Below are 17827 nucleotides of genomic sequence, written 5' to 3'. Positions count from 1 at the left end.
CGATTTCAGACCTCAGGTCCTGATTATCGGCGTAGTACGCGCACTTTCTCTCGTGTGAACAGTTTAAGGCCGTCGCTCCACTGACTACCTGTGCATCAATTACACTGACGACACCATTTCTTGTAGCCACGAGGTCAGGTTTTCTGACCCCCCGACTTGTGCGGATCCTCGGCTCCAACTCAACGCCCCACCCTTGGTCACGAAGGCCGGACTTTAGCACTGCGCAAATCGCGTTGTGTCTCATTATCCGGCCGCCGTGGGTACGATGGCACGACTGGATAACGTGGGCTGCTGTTTCAGTTGCCTGACAGCCAGCACGACACGATATATCCGAGCCGATTCTCCGTACACCACGAGATGTTCGTATTTTCGTGGCCAAGGCGTTGATCCGGACATGATGGTACTGGACAAAGTCCCGTCCGGTCAACGCCATCCCCCATTGTACCCAAGAGCTGGATGCCGCGACTTTTGCGCTTTCACGCAACTCGCGTCCATCCACGGACTTATGGAGGGCCTCAGACCACTATCTGTCGACATCCTGTTTACTGCCCAGAGCCTCACCGTTGTTTTTGGTGAGCGCACGACTAGCCCATCTAACTCGGTGCTGTACCCAAGCTTCGTCGTGCGCGGCTCTGGCCGCAGGTGATGTCGACTGTGCTATACCGTCCAGTCGTTCAATAATACGGCATGGCACTGCTGTTTCAAATGATGGTAGGCCAAGACCCCCTTCACGCGTTGGTGCGTGAAAATATGCATTGGGCACGTCAGGAGGAAGGCGGAGCTATTTTCGAGCAGAGGACCGCACCTGCCGATCCAAGGACTTCAACGTTCCAAGGGTAGTGCCTGCTAGTACGAGTCGATGGTATAACCGAGGCAGAAGAAAAGATCTCATAATATAAAGCCGCTGTTGCGGCTTAAGTGGGGCTTTTGTTATTCTCTGTAACTCGACCGTCAGTGTCCCGCCGACTTTTTTCGGCCCAATTGGTCTAAAGTCCACCCCCAGGTACCGCCACTCTTGCGAGGGCGATAGCTGCGCAATTTTTGCGCTTTTAAGTTCGAATTGGGGGTTCGTTAGGACCTTAAACTTCTTGGCCTTGCCGGACGGAACCACTGAGAGGGCCGAGCACTTCGACGTATTGAACTCCAGCCCCACTCCTTCTGCTCTCTCCTCGATCGTCTTCACCAGCACTCCCATGCCTTGAATCGTAGATGCAACAAGAATCGTATCGTCAGCGTACAGCAAGGTGTTGATGCGTGTGCCACCCAGGTCGTATCCAACATCTGATGGTAAAGGGCGAATGACTTTGTCCAGGACTAGACAGAAGATAAGGGTCGATAGCGGGTCGCCTTGGCGAACACCCCTGCCGACGTGTATCGGCTCTGACCGTGAGCCCCCGACTTCTAGGTACGTTTTGCTACGCGAGTAGGTACTGCTTATATATTTGATCATGCCCTCAGGCAAATTACTCTCCCTAAGCACTGCCGTAATAGCCTCGTGACTCACGCTATCAAATGCTTTTGCGCAGTCCAGGGAGACTATATGTAGCTCCCTGAGCCTGCGTTTGGCATCGTCTAGCAATGAGGCGAGGACTGCTATGTTCTCCGTGCATCCGTCATCCAGACAACGCTGCCTGACGTCAATCAAGTCAGCGCTGCGGAGGCGGATGGCGAGAATTTTATGCATCTGCCGTACAATGACAGATGCAATGCTGATCGGGCGGAAGTCAGCTGCATTCTTGGCTTCGTGCTTTTTCGGGAGGAAAATTGTCCTACTCGCTAACATCTCTGTCGGGAAGCCTCCTCTTGCCATTATGATGTTGTACAAGAGGGTACGGACTATCACCGGCACACTACGCCATTGTCTAGCCGAGACACGGTCGATACCAACTGCGGAATTAAGTGGAACATTGGTTCGTTCGACTTCCTCTTTTGAGACGGGGCGCCAAAGACCCTGTGGATCGGTCTTATTTTTCTTATCTGCAGCAAGCGTATATGGCATGGACTCGCGGGCCAATATCGGTCCCCAGTAGTCAGCCATAAGCTGTAAACTGGGGGGACGTGGTCTGCTTGCGCCATCCAACACTTCTCTCGCTACTTGTCCAGGGTTTTTGCTGAACTGGTTTTGTGTTCGGGCATACGCCCTTCGTCTTTTCCGCCAGGATGGTATATCGTTCGAATCGACGGGGGCGTGCATACTTGGTCGGCCGCCACCAGACCGACGAGAAGCTGGAGGGAACACACTCTGGAGCCACGCGTTGATCGACTCTGCTACATCGACACCATTAATATGTTGCCGGGCAATTCTTACCAATATTTCATTATTGAACCCGGCAGTTTCGTCGATCTTTGAGATAAGATGTTCAATCTCTAGCTCGATCTCGTTTCGTGGACTCTCTTGCGTGTTTGCGTTTCTCAACGGTTCCCCGGGAAGCCTGGACCGGTCCTCCGACAAACCTTGACTCAGTGGAGCACTGGCGTTGCCGCCACCACTACCCACGTCGTCCGGACTTTTGACAGCCCGGAGTTCCTGAATAGCAGCAGCGACAAGATGTTTATAGTCTGCACGACGCCTCACACCCTTGATAGAATCAAGAGTGCGGTCGCCTAGCCCTTGAGAAAGAATAAATTCATTTATGAATCTAACTTTACTCAAGACGCCTTGGGCCTCCACACGAGCCAGAAGCCTTAGTTCCTCCGGTGACCACCGCTTTTTTTCCCTCTCGACGGAAATGGCAGCATTTGCTACCTCTAGGTGGGCAGACCTTATATGCACACCCAAGCCTCGCTTTGTTGTAAACGACCTGGGACATTCTTGGCATTGATGCACATCATCAGTGTTGTTCAATGTACTGGCTGCTTCCTGCAATGTATTAGGTACAGGATTGGTATTATTGCTAGCATTCGCTGTTTGTGACGTTTCCATGGGTCCAGCAGTCCGAGCCGGGTTTCCCCGCTGCTGGAAATATACTTTCTTTGTATTTTTCGAGCCCACAGAAGAAGGCCATGCCGGGTTGGCAGCCCAACATAGCCTGGAGGAGGACCCCCTGTCTCTCCCTCGTTCAACACTCGCCACACCCTCAGGCAGGGAGAGACCTGGGTTATTCACCCGTGGCGAGCGACGCAGAGGCAGCTGTTAGATTTCTCCTCCTCAGGAGGATACTACCTGTCGGGAACCACGAAGAGGTCGCTGCTTGCTAAACTATGACTCTCACTAATTCGTACTAAGTACCTTACCTACGTCCCGCTTAAGAGAGTCATAGTTACTCCCGCCGTTTACCCGCGCTTGCTTGAATTTCTTCACGTTGACATTCAGAGCACTGGGCAGAAATCACATTGCGTCAACACCCGTGAGGGCAAAGTGGGGAGTCCCCCCACTTAGCGGCTACATAAAACAAACCCCTGCGCACCAGGCTACAGGTTCATCCGCCTTTGCCCGCAACAATCGCAGAGAGGGGTGACCCCCCCAGGGATGAGAACCATTTCTCATCCTCAGGAGGGACCCACCACAGCTCCGACACTATCGCGATGTCCGCACCAATCTCCCTCATCCGCTGGCCCAACAAGTCCTGGGCGCAGCGCGCATGGTTCAGGTTGATTTTCACAACCTTGGCCATAATAAAAACTAACTTAGATCATGTCTAAGCTACATGGAGGGGCAGGATTCACCTGGTCGACCTCCATGTCGTTGTAGGCACTCGGATCCGCACCCGAACCCGCACTAACCACAACACTCTTGGTTTGTATCACCGTTTTCTCGCCCGCACTACCCGGAACGTTAATGACACGTCCTGATGTGTCCCGTCGACCGGCGGCCACCCCCAGGATTATGTCCCTTTCCCTGATAGGAGGCACCAGTGGACACTCCCAAGACCCAGCCCTGTGCGAGGTTTGGGAGCGCCCCGCCTCTACGCAAATCGGGCACTTGGGTTTGTCCCCACAGTCCTTGGCTACGTGCCCCGGCTCCCCACATCTAAAACATACGTCCATCCTGGCGCTCGGCGCCGGACAAGAAGCCGCTACGTGGCCCCTCGCCAGGCACCTGTGGCATCTAAGGGGCCTGGGTCTGACCGGGAACACCCGGACGCTGCTCCACCCCACGAGGATGCTACCTTTCCCTACGGCAGCTTAGCAAAGTGCCGTCGGGGCCACAACTGTGGCCTCATAACGGCCACCCCTGCCCAGATGAATATCTCCCATACTAATAAGGTTGGGGTCAATTCCCGCCCTACCCTCCAAAAACCCGCACCTGATCGCCGTCAGGGTGGTAGTCGGGTAAATCCCCACTAGTTTGATGGGGCTAGTTCGTTGAGGCCTAGCTATTTTTGCCTCCGGCAGGACTCCCTTCAGGGCCTGCGCCACTTTGTCTGCCTTTGCATTCGCGTCCTTCCCCCGGACCTGCCAGATAAAAGATCCGGTCAGACCACGCCTTTAGGAGAGCCCCTTAGCCCCTATCTCCTCCAGGTTGACGCATGTTTCCACTTTCTTAAGAGCCTCTAAATACAAAGCCCCTTCTGTGCATGTGAGAGACACCGCTGCGGTCTCCCTTATTCTTCTTTTCTTGTTCTTCTTCTTCTTCTTCTTTCCGGTTTGATCCTTCACCACAGGGTTTCGTCCCCCCGCACGAGGACGGACAGAAGGGGCAACCCTCCCGGCATCCGCCCGTGCAGGCAACGACCCCCCAGCAGGCGCAGCAGTCTTACCCCTCCTTCTGACTTCTACGAAGCCGTCCCCGTCCGGGACAGAGGCCAGAGGCGTCGGCGTCGGCGGCGGGGGAGCAACCCGCGGCCGGGCTGTGACCTGGGCGTAAGAGCCCCGTTCCCCCTTTTATCTCGATCAGTTCTTCTTGGATATTTATCATAGACTTGGACAGCTCGGCGAGGATTCTCGCTGTCACCTTGCCGTCCAAATCTTTCTCTTTCCTGGCAGCAACTAGCCTCCCCTCTGCGAAAGACCGGGCCTGGTTTGCTGCAACTGCAACTGCTCTAGTTGGGGCATTCGCAGTATTCCCCAGTTTCGCTTTTTCGAGAAGCGCATCTTTTCGTTTCAGCTCACGCCTGAGGCGCGTGCGCTCCTCTTCAACTTGTTTGAGCCTGTTATTAGTGGCTCTCGCTTCGGTGCGCAGCTGCTCTAGCGACTCCCGTATATCGGAGCCGCAGTTCACCCTGTTGCGAGCCTGCAGCTCCCTAGCAATTTCCGCAATCCCCAGGTTACAATTTTTGATTCTTCCGGAAATCTCCCCTTTAATGTTGCCGCAGGTCTTCCTTCTAACATCGGCCTCGGCGGCATGATCCAAAATGAAGTCGATTAACCTCCCGGTCTCCAAACTGGAGACTGATGGCCCCTCTGGAACGACCCCATACATATTTGTGAGATCAATCACCTCATCCTCCGATGACGAGGTGTAGGCAACTGGTCTTGCCCTCTTCTTCATAAATCGGACTGGAATTGTGTCCGATTCCATCTCCTCAATTCACCTGATAGTGCACTTTGGCCCCTCTTCCAAGGAGCGCCCTCGCCTTCCTGTAGCATTGGTCATTCCGCAGGCCAGTTCGCCTACCCGCGGACAACTTCCCGAGGCAGTAACCAGAGTATGGGCCGGGTTGCCTACCGCAGACTCATGACAGTAGCAGGCTGTCGACGATGGGTGGCCTGTCCTACAACCACCAAGCACCGCCGTTGTGTGGGTGTCCCTCCCACACTAGTTGGACACTGAATTTGTACCTTCCATATTTTTTATTATTATGTAGGCACAAGCCCAGTGGAAAGGAAAGGGAATGAAGGAAGTAAAAGGCGAAGAAAAGAATAGAAAAGAGGGGATAGAAAGAATCACAGAGAGGAATAGCCACACAGAGCACGCACACACCATTCATACCATCCCTTTTAGTCGCCTCTTACGACCAGCAGGGAATACTGTGGGAGTATTCTACTACCCCCTACCCACGGGGGGGGAAAAAATCTGCTATGTTTGTTCTTTATACTCTATGAATAGATGCCGACGCAATAAAACCCAAAGGTCCTAAACAAATACTCTCTATTTCTTTGCATAGTCCCCGGTCGGGCATCTTTGTAAATGCGTATCTTATCCAAATTCTCCGTTGTATAATCTTACTCCTACTGTTCCGATAAATGACGGAACACTATGAATTCCCGGAAAATTTTTCAACGAAAGAGAAACATCGAGACCTTTTCGAAACCGGAATCGTGAAAAACATAGGCAAGAGTTTAAAAACACGGGGAAAGTTCCGGAAGGTGTGGATTTCTCTTATAGATGATCTCAAAAGTCGTTACTTGGATGAAGAGGGTAACGTATGTTACGACGGTATTTATTTGGATGAGTGTCGGGCATATGCTGATCCTAGTTCCGTTTCTCCCCATAACCTTGAAACCTTCCCGTATGAAAATATCACGTCGCGAATAAAGAACATGGTTCTTGATAAATATTCTGGAAAAAATCAGAACGCGGATACATTTATAGATCAATTTATGAGTGAGTGCACTCGCATAAATTGTAGAGAAGAGAATTACGCTGAGACGTTGCGTTTTTTTTTGGAGGGACCGGCCCTTGACTGGTTCCAAAGTTTTCTGAAGACTAATAAGATTACACGACCATGGGAGCATTGGAAGAATTCCTTTCTAGATACTTTTGCCGTGATAGGGTGGCCAGAAATAAAGTATGCATACGATTTTCGATATTTAAACGGATCACTATTAGAATACGCGCTAAAAAAAAGAAACCTACTTTTAGGCACAGACCCGAAAATATTAGAAAATACTCAAATAAACCTAATCGTTTTGGGCTTACCAGAAAAAATACTACCGCACATATCCAGGAAGGAATTGAATACAATTGATAACCTTATGTCACGCATAAATCACTTAGAAGGTCTTATAGAGATAGAAAAAAAAAGAAAAACAAAAATTCCAGAGGAAATTAAATCAGATAGGAAACCTTGCTCTTACTGCATAAAAAAGGGTTTTCCAAACAGATATCATCCAGAAGAGGTGTGTAGGCTAAAACGATCAGATAAAAAAAAACGAGAAATGACAAAATAAAAATAATAAATAACACTAGTATGGAAGAGAGCGTAGCGTTTTCGGACGAGTCAAAAAACGGAGTGCGATCCCACTTATTAGATTAAAAATATGCATCGAAAATAATCCAGTCACTGCGGTATATGACTCGGGAGCAAATGTATCAATTATAAATTACAATACAGTTGTAAATTTAAAATTAAGCAAAAAAATAAGTGGGGTAAATAAACTTAACACATTCGCAGGCACTACGAATACGTTAGGCTCAATAAAGCTAGAAACTAAAGTCATGAGTATTTCTAAGACAATATGTTTTTATATTGTAAAAAGTGACTCTTTTCAGGATGACATTTTACTAGGTCTAGATTCAATTAAAGATTTTAAACTTTGTCAGGACGAAAATTTGAAAATTTTTCAAAAAAATACAAAGAAAGATCGGTTAAATGGGAATATGAAAACAGAGTCAATATCAACAAACATAATTATAAGCAAGGAAAGCTCGTGGAAAGAGATAATAAATAAACACAAAGAGTTGTTCACGGAAGATAAGTTTGAAGTAGGAAAAATTAACGGTTATGAGGCATCACTAAAGCTGTCGGTAAATAAATATATTGCGCGCACGCCGTACAAATGCTCTATAGCAGATAACGAAGAAATAAAATTACAAATAAAATCGTTATTGAGAGTAGGCTTAATTGAACGCTCTACTAGTCCTTTCGCAGCTCCGGTAACTCTTGTTTTAAAGAAGGAAGAAGGAAGAAAGTCACGATTGTGCGTAGACTATAGTGAACTAAATAAAATGATCATACCAGAATGCCATCCATTCCCAATGATTGATGATATGTTAATGCGAGTACGAGACTGCAAATTGTTTTCAAAACTGGATATAAACTCGGCCTTCTGGTCAATCCCGATTAGGGAAAAAGATAGATATAAAACCGCGTTTATTACCCAAAACGGGCATTGGCAATGGAAATGCTTGCCTTTTGGCTTAAAGTCTGCTCCAGCGATTTTTCAGAGAATTTTAGCGACGTTTTAGCGAAAAATAATCTCGAATCTTTCGCGATGAATTATATTGATGATATTCTGATTTTCTCAGAAAATTATTCAGATCATGTACGTCATATTAACGAAGTTCTTATTGCCATGGGAAAAGCGGGTTTAAAGTTAAACAAGAAAAAATGCGCTTCGCAAAAAAATCAATTACCTATTTAGGACACGAAATCAAAGAAAATATAAAACCCGTAAATGACAATTTAATAGCAATCAAAGACTTTCCTACACCGCGAAAAAAAAAGTTAGACAACTTTTGGGGAAGATAAATTTTTATTTAAAATATATACCACAAGCTTCAATAGAGTTAGAACCACTGCATAAATTACTTAGAAAAAATGTAAAATTTGAATGGACACAAGAATGTGAAGACAGTCTAAGGAAGATAAAAAACTACCTCTGCTCGGAACCAATATTAAAAATTTTCGACCCGAAACTTCCTATTTACATTTTTACAGATGCATCTAAAAAAGGAGTAGCAGCAATTTTAAAACAACCTCAAAAAGACAACTCTATAAAACCAGTCTTCTACTTTTCAAAAAAATTAACAAAATCACAAGAATATAAACGCGCTATTTTCTTGGAAATTCTGGCAATAAAAGAGTGTATCTTATATTGGCAATACAAGCTTATAGGAAACAAATTCACGATTTTTACAGACCACAAACCACTGGAAAATTTTAATGTAAAAAAGAGTAAAGATCCTGAACTTTTAGAGTTATTACACTACATCTCAAATTTTGATTTCGAAATAAAGTACAACCCGGGAAAAAATAATGCAGAAGCAGATAGCTTTTCTAGAAACCCAGTGTTAGATGAAAGCATGAGCAGTGAAACAGCTATAGAAATAGCAAACTTCTTGTCAATGGAGGAATTGTTGAAAGATCAAAACAATTAAATATAAAAAAAGAGGATAAATTAGTAAGAAAAAATAACATTTGTTATAAAATTCTAAATAACAAAGAAAAATATGGGTTTCGGAAAATTTGGGCATTCAAATGATAAAAAATGTTCACAATAAAAGTCATATTGGAGTCAAGCAGTTAAATCTGACATTAACTCAAAAATACTATTTTAAAAATGCATAAACATATAAAACTTATTTGTCGAACATGTGACACATGCATAAGAAACAAATCGAGATTTGGTAATTTTACTCAACCCCTCTCACAATTGGGTCCAGCGTCTGAACCTTATCAAATAATTTCCGTGGATACAATAGGAGGGTTCAGTGGAAACAGGTCACCAAAAAAAATACTTACATTTAGTCGTAGACCATTTCACAAAGTACGCCTTTATAGTGACCTCAAAAACACAAACAGCAAAAGATTTTATTAACTTGATAAAGAAAGTTCAGAAAAAGGGGAAAATAAAGTTACTCCTAACGGATCAGTACGCTGGAATAAATTCAAGAGAGTTTAGGAATTTTCTAAAAGCAGAAAACATAACAAACATTTTCACTGCGGTAGACTGCCCTTTCTCAAACGGGCAAAACGAACGGACAAATCAAACTTTGGTAAAATCAATGAGGTGTAAAATTTTTGAAAATAATGACAGGCCGTGGTCAGTCATAGCGGAACAGTGTGTAGAAAACTACAACAATACAATACACACCACAATAAAGTTTACACCAAATTATTTATTAAACGGAATTGACAGATCTTTTTTTCCCTCAGAACTTAACGAAAATAACTTAGAAAATCTAGAAGAAAATAGAAAAATAGCATTTTTAAATACGGAGAAAATTCATAATCAAAATAAAGTTTATTATGATAAAAATAAACGTGAGATTACATACAGAGTAGGGGACCTAGTTTATATTCAGAACGGAAATCGTTTAAATCGGAAGAAACTGGATCCAGTCAGGGTAGATCCTTTTAGAATAAAGAAGAAAATCTCCGATCTGATATATGTTGTCGACTCGGGATTTAAAACACCAGAGTCAAACATCTACCATGCGAGTAAGATGATTCCCTATTTCCAGTCTCCTGATATAGGTCTGGGGGGGAGGGGGGATGTAAGTTTGGGGATAAATCCAAACTGTAATGCGACTCGCTAGATGGAGCTGCTTGACACTCAGACCAAGTTCAAGTCGCCTGGCCGCGGCACTTGAGAGTCGTAACTACGTGAGACGAGAAGTAAACTCGTAGAGATATTTTTGTTATATTAATTTATTATTTAAGTTTAATATTTTAAGTTTATTATATATTATATATCGTTTATTATTTATTATTTAGGTTATAATCATAATAAAGGAAAGCTGTACATTTTTGTTGATTCAGTTTCAACTTAGCATCAACCGTTGTACTAATTATTCAAACCGTAGTTACCACCACTACCAAGACAAAGAAATGTTCACACATCCCATGCATCCGCATGCAAATTCGTCTTCTTAGGGGGAAGCGACGCACTAGACCAGGCCAGGCGCCGCCAAAGCTGCCCGGAGCCTCGCCCGGGGGGGGCCGCCTAGGAGCTAATCTCCTTTGCGGCCTCGCATTCACTCTTCTCCTAGTGAGAAATTGCAATTCTCTCTCTCTTTCAGCGTCTTCCTTGGCCTTCATTACTAGTGGGAGGATGAGCTGCACCCCCCCCCCCCCAACTCCCTGACCAAGGAATCCCTCGCATTAGTCCACGCAGGGCATTCGATCAGGGTGTGTTCCTTGTCGTCATTATCCGCACCGCAATGAAAGCACCGCGGGGAGTCTGTCTTCCTGATACCATACAGGTACGCGGGAAAACAGCCATGGCCAGTCATCAGCTGAGTGGTGTGGAAGGTCGTTTCCAAAGAAAACGGCCTTCCAACCCACTCCTCCAACCTGGAAGCGATGGCTGCCCTCACGCGCACCCCCGTCGCTCCGATTGTACCCACGAGACCCAATTCTTCTTCCTTCCATGCCTGAAATGCCTATCTCTTTGCAATGGCACCCAGCACGGCCCTTGTGCTAGGGGAAACGGGATCCTCCGTCTCCCTGACCGCTGCGTATACATCCGCCAGCTGCGGTGCCAGATGGTCGAGGGGAATGATCCCCGCGACCATCATTGCCGCGTGGAAGGATACCGTCCTATAGGCGCAACACACCCTGATTGCTACCCTTCTCTGCAAGGCCCGAACAGCCCGCCTGACCCTCTGATCTTCCGCAACAGCGCGCCACCACACCTAAGCACCATAGAGGAGCACGGAGTGGATCACGCTGCTGTAGAGTCGTCGCTTCTTCTCCTTTGGCCCGTGGAGGTTCGGAAGGATCCTCCCAATAGACCGAAGGATCCCCTGCACTTTCGGGATTAAGGCCTCGAAGTGGGGCCTAAATGTCAAGCCTGAATCTGAAACTATGCCCAGGTATTTAACGCTGGGCTTCACTGCAATAAAAACCCCCCTGAGTCTGATCACAGGGGGGTGAGCAATCCTGCGTCTGCGGAAGGCAGAGGCAGGGAAGGTCATTGCCTCCGTCTTCTGCGGCGCCACTTTAAGGCCCAAACTTTTGATTTCATTCACAAGGACCTCGAGGTCCCTTTCACACGCTAACACCGCACTAGATAGGTCCCGCCCCGCTGAAAGGAGGGCCGTGTCGTCCGCGTAGCAAACCACACGAGACCCCCCCGGAAGCGGGACCCGGAGGACCCGATCGTAGGCGACGTTCCAAAGTGTGGGACCCAGGACGGAGCCCTGTGGGACCCCACACGTCATTCTTACATTATAGACGTTGCCCTGTCCTCCGATGAAGGACAGGAGCCGATCTCGAAAATAGTCCTTAATTATATTTACAAGGTGGGGAAGCCACTTCCCTCCATAGCCTCTATCACAGTCACCCAGGGGAGCGAGTTTAAAGCGTTGGCGACGTCCAACGACACTAGGACGCCCACCCGTCCACCACTCGCGCACTCCTGTATATAATCCCTCACCTCGCCGATGGCCCCGAGGGTAGAGTAACCCACCCTGAAGCCATGTTGACGGGGCGAAAGGACACTTCTTAATTCTAAAAACTCGCTCACCCTGGTGACGATAACTCTTTCAAATAGCTTCCCCACCTCGTCCAGCAGGCATATCGGCCTGTACGAGCCGGGCGTTTCCTCGCTACAGTCATACCTTTTCTTAATGAGGACGAGTTTTGACTTCTTCCACGCCCGTGGGAACACTCCCCTCCTTAGGAGCATGGTGAAGCACCTCGCCAGGCCGCTACTGCAGTGAATGGCTGCCTTCTTAATCACCAGGCCAGGGATCCCTAACGTAACGCAGTATATTTGATCAGATATCCCCACTCCAAGGTCGCATCGGAGCCCTTTTTGTGGGATGTATCGTGGAGGGGGGGGGGAAGATGGCAGTTACATTTTAGACCAAAAAGAGTTAGTTGTCCATACTCGTTAGGCGGAATCACATCCAAGTGATCCGAGCAGCATTCAATACATTACACAAATACAACTAGTCAGTAACCCGAGGTTATTGCTAGTACTAAGCATCAAAGTTAGCATAGATCAGTATACAAGGCCCAAGCACCATACTGATCTCTTGGAAACGAGTATTAATAAATATTCACATTTCATTACAAGTTGAAGTGTATTATTTGGATCAACTCCTTCCGTCCTTACAACGCGGAAGTGGAAAGAGACAGCAGTATTTTTCCTAGCAAAGTAAGAAAGCGCGTGCACGAAAGCGTGCACAGTACGGGAGTGGGAACTAGCACTACCGTACAACTGTACATTTGGTTCTGCGAGTTGGATCAATCGCATTAAATGGTCCTTCGAGCCGGATCAATCGTACACATAGGTAATGTCCTCTCCTTCCAATTGAATCGTACGAACTCTCAAAATGGTGGTCTTAATGTCTAATGCCTCAGAGACAAAGCAGAATCTTGCTCGAACAACAGCCATTTTTTTTATTGTTGATTTATAAAACAATTTCTTTGTCTTGGTAATGATGGTAACTACGGTTGAATAATTAGTACAACGGTTGATGCTAAGTTGAAACTGAATCAACAATATGTACAGCTTTCTTTTATTATGATTAAAACGAATATAACTTAAATCAATACACATAGATTATAACAAAAATATCTCAACGAGTTTACTTCTCGTCTCACGTAGTTACGACTCTCAAGTGCCACGGCCAGGCGACTTGAGCTTGGTCTGTGTAGCGTGTTCGTCGATATGCAATAATAATTAATTCACTAGGGAAAAATATTATTAGAATATTTTTATATTTTAAGGGGTTATATCCACTTGTGATTTTCAAAAAAAATTTTTTTTTTTTTTTTCATTTTTTGAATGTAAATATATTCAAGAATATTCTCTGAAAATTTCAAATCGATCCGACAATTAGTTTCGGAGATATGAGCGTATTAGTAAGAACGTCTCCGAGCGTTCGAAAGTAGGCGGAGCACGAGCCGGAGTAGTAGCTGTTTCTGGTAGCCGCTATACTTTTGATTTCGACTTATATTGTGTTTGGGACCCTAAGATAATAATACAAAAGGTCTAGTTTATACGTGAAACCTATGTTGAGGAATTTTAAGTTAAAAATATGTGAACTCATCAGTTAAAAGTGATCTTCCACGTGGACAAGTTGTGTTTTTGCTCAGTTTGTGTATTTCTCAGTGTGTATAGTTTAATTAATTAAAGTAAAAAATGCCTCGTAAAATTAGCAGAGAAACTCGTAGAACTTCCAGTGAACAGTTGTCTCGAAGAAATAAACGGAAGAACGTTTTTAATCCGAAAACCGTGGAATATGATGATAGCAGTTTGATTATGAGGCCTTACCACCTGATGTTGCAACAGCTATTTTTCCAATTTACGAAGATCTAAGTAACAAAAAATTATTGGAACGATGCGTTGGTGGTTTTACCCAGAACAATAATGAAAGTTATAATCAGCTGATATGGAAAATAACTCCAAAAATTATTCCAGCTGGCTCTAAAATTGTGGAAATAGCTGCAAACATTGCAGCCGGGGTCTTTAATGAAGGTAAAACATCTCTTCTTTATTATATGAGTGCTATGGGATTATCACTTGGACCCAATGCTCATTCCTTCGTGAGTAAAGAGAACGCAGAGCGCATCTCAATTTCGGACGCAAGAGCGCAAGGGTCGACGCGCGAGGGGAGAATGGCTCGTAGACAACAACAACTAAACATTTTGGATGCAAACGACGAAGTAGAGGGTTCCTCTTATGGTGCTGGAATAGATGACACGATGTAAGTTGAAAAAAAAAATTTTTAATTTAGTGTAAATCATTCCCGAAACTTTAAACGCGTTTATCTCAAAACCGTGTTTTCAGAGTCGGTGAGCAAAATTTCTCCGAAACCGCTAAACCGATCGGTTTGAAATTTTCACACCACTTACTCAGATATATTTTTCAGGTAATGATCGAAGGAATAAGGTTTTGGACAATAATTTCGATTTTTTAAGCCACTTTGAAGTGAAAAATTTTCATGAAAAACTGAATTTTTTTTTTGAACAGCCGCCATTTTGTCAAAAATCAAAATTTTGACTAGACCTTCGATCATTACCTGTATTTATTTATTACAAAACTAAATATTTTTGGTTTTTGGTTTTCAGATAATTTGGACCAGAGATATCTTGTACACCGCCAAGCACTTTTTTTTGGAGGTCTCTCCGCAGATCATCTACAGGAGCTAGGGGATCCAATATTTTTTTAAATAAATTTCTGATTGTTAAAGTACATTAAATTCTGTTTAAGTACATTTTTTTCATTAATGTATAAAATTAAATGCCTCTTTGGAAAAAATTCACAAAAAAACGCGTTTTTTCTTCCTCGCAAGTGGATATAACCCCTTAAACGTATCAAAAAGGATTTTACAAAATATATATTTTAAACTTAACAAAATGTAATAATGAGAAAACGGAAGTAGTGACTAGAGTTCAGTCTTTTGACGCTGCTAGTTAAACACGTGTGTCTCGCTCGGTGGTTGTAACGGAAGAGAGCGAATAGTAGCGGTTGTTCATATACTTGGTGCTTTCTTAATTCTTTGGTTTCGTCACTAGCGGCGTGACGGTAAGAGTGCCGGTGGCGCCAAGCTTTGGCGTGACGGCCACAATACTCCCCCTCAAGTCTCTTGAGACGGTAAGTTGAAAGAGACTTTCTTCTTAACATATGTTTTGGTTGGTATATTGGTTGTTGCTGACCAGTGGTGTTCAGGCATTGGATTAATTACTGTAGGTTGAGCGTCGTTTTCTGTGTCCGTTTTTGATATATAGGCAGGTTTCAATCTGTCAATGTTAATATCCTTAAGCGTACCATTTATGTCTAATTCAAAAATTGTATCAGATTTTCTTCTTGTAATTTTGTATGGTCCTCGATAGGGTTGTTCTAGCGGTGCTTTGACATGATCTGAGCGAATAAATACATGAGTACAAGTATGGAGGTTTTTTGGAATAAATATCCTTGATTTTATATGATGAGCTGTTGGTGTCGGTCTCAATCCTCTCATGTATTCACGATGCTTTTCTACAAAGATCTGTGGATTAGCTGCAGAGTCATTGTTAATGAAAAATTCACCTGGAATGCGTAAGGTAGTTCCATAAAGCATCTCAGCTGGTGAGGCTTGTAAATCTTCCTTGTAGCTGTTACAGAGTCCAAGTAATGCTGTGGAAAGTATTTCTGTCCAAGGTTTTGGTGAACACATTAATGAAGATTTAAGTGTGCGATGCCATCGTTTGATCATACCATTTGATTGTGGGTGGTAAGGTGTTGTGCGTTGTCTATTGCAACCGATGAATCTTGTGAAGGCCTGGAACAAGGATGACTCGAATTGTGAACCTTGATCAGTTGTTATTGTAGTAGGCGTGCCATAATGTGCGATCCAGTGGTCGAAGAGTGAAGTAATGATGGTATCCGCTGTAATATCTTTTAATGGAATTGCAACAGGTCATCTGGAGAAACGGTCAATGATAGTCAAACAGTATTTGTAATTATTGTATTCAGGTAGTACTATGATGTCCAAGTGTATGTGTTTAAATCGATCATCCGGTATGTTGATGTGTTGAGGTGGAGTGTGTGTGTGTCGTTGTACTTTGGAAAGTTGGCATGGTATGCATTCATTTGACCAAGTATTTGTATCTTTGTTGATGCTTGGCCATACAAACTTCTGCCGTAGTTGTCGTGAAGTTGCTTTCTTGCTTGGATGCGAAAGTCCATGAATGATGTTAAAGGCAGTTTTACGAAGAGTAGCAGGAAGATAAGGTCGGATGATTCCAGTCGATACGTCACAGTAAATACTAGTGTTGTCAAGTTTGAGTTTATTTAACTGTAGAGAAGTAGTATTGTTTCTGAGTATTTCTGTAAGTTCAGTGTCGTCTTGTTGGTGTTGTTGAATTGTTTGATAGTCTAATGTCGTTGGTATGTCGATTGTATTGATTCTTGAAAGAGTGTCAGCAGCTACGTTTTCCTCACCCTTTACGTAGACTATGTCCGTTGTAAACTGTGAGATGTAGTCTAGTTGTCTAAGTTGTCGTTCAGATGCCTTTCCTAGTTTTTGTGAGAAGGCGTAAGTCAGTGGTCTGTGATCTGTTCGTATTGTAAACTGTCGTCCTTCTAAGAGGTGTTTGAAATGTTTGGTGCTAGCAAAAATGGCAAGGAGTTCTCTGTCGTATGTGCTGTACCATTTTTCAGTTTCTGTCAGTTTCCGTGAGAAAAATCCAATCGGTCTCCATTGGTTGTCATGTTCTAGCTGTTCAAGCGTTGAGCCGATTGCTGTGGTTGAAGCGTCTGTCGTGAGTCGTAGTTTTGCAGTTTGAATTGGGTAATTGTTAAGAGTTACAGAGGAAAGTGCTTTTTTGCAATCATAGAAGGATTGTTTTGAGATTTCAGTCCAGGGGATAGGAGTTTTGTCTTTTTTTTAGAATTTTTAAGATAGACTGTAAGAGGCAGTTGCAACTGCGCTGCGTTTTTAAGCAAGGACGATAGTAGTTAAACATGCCAAGAAATTCCGAAGTTCCAAGACTGTTGATGGGAGTGGAAAATCGTCAATAGCTTTTACTCTATCAGGATTTGGATGATATCCTTCACCGCTGATGTGATAGCCAAGAAAAGGTACTTGTTCCTGTCCAAAATGCATTTGTTGACATTGATTGATAGTTTGTGATCATGTAGTTTCTGGAAGACTTGTTGTAGATGGTCAGTGTGTTGTTTGTGATTTTCAGACATGACCAAAATGTCATCAATATAAATGAATACAAAGTCCAACTCCCTAAATAGTAGTCAATATATCTTTGAAATGTTTGAGTAGCGTTTTTCAATCCAAATGGCATTCCAACGTACTCGTATAATCCCCAAGGTTTGTAATGGCTGTTTTTTGTATGCTGTTCTCATTGACTGGTATTTGGTGGTAAGCTCTTGTTAAATCGATGGTTGAAAAGACTTTTTTACCGTGAATATTAAGAATAGGTTTTGAATTAATGGTGGTGAGTATTTGTCTGGTACTGTGATACTGTTTAGTTTGCGGTAGTCACCACATAGTCTGTATGTATTGTCTTTTTTCTTAGTCAGATGTATTGGGCTTGCCCAAGGGCTGCGGATGGCCGTATTACTCCGTTGTCCAGGAGTCTGCGTATCCAGCTCTAGCTGCAGTTGCTTTTTCCCCAAAGAGTTTACGTGGACGTTCAGTAACAGGTGGTCCTACAGTGACGATGGTGTGACTGAACGCACTCTTGCGTCTGGCAAAAAGAAATTGGGTTTAGTGATATCAATGTATTGTGATAGCAAACCTGCAAATGGCATGTCGTGGCTGACGTTG

General features: G+C 44.3%; 1 long non-coding RNA gene across 1 annotated transcript; it reads left to right on the top strand.

The window, feature by feature from the left end:
- The first annotated feature begins 13511 nt into the window (after positions 1-13511).
- Positions 13512-14813, top strand: LOC122526165. Its single transcript, XR_006305972.1, has 2 exons — positions 13512-14266; positions 14631-14813. It is a non-coding gene; the product is annotated as an uncharacterized LOC122526165 (long non-coding RNA).
- Positions 14814-17827: the final 3014 nt, after the last annotated feature.

The sequence above is a fragment of the Polistes fuscatus genome, unplaced genomic scaffold (assembly GCF_010416935.1).
Source record: "Polistes fuscatus isolate 324 unplaced genomic scaffold, CU_Pfus_HIC Scaffold104, whole genome shotgun sequence".
NCBI lineage: Eukaryota > Metazoa > Arthropoda > Insecta > Hymenoptera > Vespidae > Polistes > Polistes fuscatus.
The sequence above is the reverse complement of the archived record's forward strand: the minus strand, read 5'-3'. Positions and strand labels throughout refer to the sequence as shown.